Genomic DNA, 1,782 nt, shown 5'->3' with positions numbered 1-1,782 from the left:
TCAGCCCCCTTGTACCTCTGCACTCCTGTCCCCTCGTTCACAGCCCAGCCAGTGCCCAGAAAGAGAGGGAGGGGGTCTCAGTGTGCCTGAGACCAGCCCTGAGCCAGGGGACAGAGAATGCACTGTCTCTGCTTCAGGCTCCCTGCTCCTGTCCTGGGCTAGCCTCCGAGCCTCCACCCGTGTGTGTGAGAGCACAAGGGAAGGCGCTTCGGGACAGCTCTCCTCAGGGGTGGGCGGCCTCCTGTTTCTGCAAACTGGGACTGTCTCACACACCTACACGCAGGGGTCCCCATTCCTCTGCACGGCTGCATGCCTCCTCCCGTCTCTCCCCCGACCCCCTCACACATACTGTCTTATGTTCTTACTTCCACCGAATATGCACATGGCCATCTCGCTGCACACAGGGTCGTGCCAACCCTCTGCACGTACACAGGGGCCAGGATGGATGCACACCTGCAGAGTCCCAGCCTCTGGCACATCTGGAAGTGCACTCAGACTTGCATTCTCACAGCACAACACAGCAGAAGCATGAAGAAGACTAATGCATGTGTCCCTGGTGGGCACTTTCCCCCTAATATCCGTCTGACAACTGAGGCATGCACAAATGTGCGTGGGTATGAGCACCCAGTGACACCTGGGTACATGATTCACAGATAAGAAGCTTTTGTTCAGACACTGCTTGCCCCAGACTTTGCTCTGCTGGGTTCCTGATCCTAAGGTCCACACTCAACACTCTTGACTACCCACAGCCCTTCCCTCTATCTGAACATCACCTTCTCCAGGAAGGCAGCCAGAGTTGCACACTGGCCTCTATCGGTGGCCACCCAGGTAGCAGAGGAGACCCTGGCTCCCTCACTTACACAAGGAGCTCAGAAGGGAGTGGGCGGGTGGGAAGCTGCTCCCTCACTTCATCCCTTTCTTCTCCAGAGGCACATTCCAAAGGCATCCCAGGGAGCCTGATGCAGGAGGCAGGGGGCGGAGGGGGCGGGGGGGAGGAGGTGGGGGTGTCCCTCAGGGCCCAGAGTCAGGTGGTGGGGAGAAGGGGGGGTGCGTGGGGAGGGCAGGGGGGGAGTGTGGAGGGAGACTTCTAGGCATGCCAGTCTCCCCTGGGATCAACCCACAGAGGTATATGCACTTTGCAAACTTCCCTGACAGCCCTCTGTGCTCTGCTGGAAGCTGGGCTATTCTGTGGCACCAAGAGGGGATGATTAGGTTGGGAGATGGAGGTGACAAGACAGCCCCTAACTGAACCAGGGAAGGAATAGAAAAGAAGTAGGTGCCCCCCGCCAATCTCTCAATCCCAACCGCTCCTTCCTCTTCTGGCAGGGTCTGTTTCCACTGTTTCTCCATCTATTTGCCATGAAGTGACAGGACTGGATGCCATGATCTTTAGTTTTCTGAATATTGAGCTTTAAGCCAACTTTTTCACTCTCCTCTTTCACTTTCATCAAGAGGCTCTTTAGTTCTTCTTCACTTTCTGCCATAAGGGTGGTGTCATTTGCATATCTGAGGTTATTGATATTTCTCCCTGAAATCTTGATTCCATCTTGTGCTTCCTCCAGCCCAGCATTTCTCATGATGTACTCTGCATATAAGTTAAATAAGCAGGGTGACAATATTCAGCCTTGACATACTCCTTTTCCTATTTGGAACCAGTCTGTTGTTCCATGTCCAGTTCTAACTGTTGCTTCCTGACCTGCATATAGGTTTCTCAAGAGGCAAGTCAGGTGGTCTGGTATTCCCATCTCTTTCAGAATTTTCCACAGCTCGGCTGCCTCTGCA

The sequence above is a fragment of the Bos grunniens genome, chromosome 7 (genome assembly GCF_055505025.1).
Source record: "Bos grunniens cultivar Pamir isolate PY7600 chromosome 7, Bosgru_T2T1.0, whole genome shotgun sequence".
Taxonomy (NCBI): domain Eukaryota; kingdom Metazoa; phylum Chordata; class Mammalia; order Artiodactyla; family Bovidae; genus Bos; species Bos grunniens.
Note: the sequence above shows the minus strand (reverse complement) of the source record.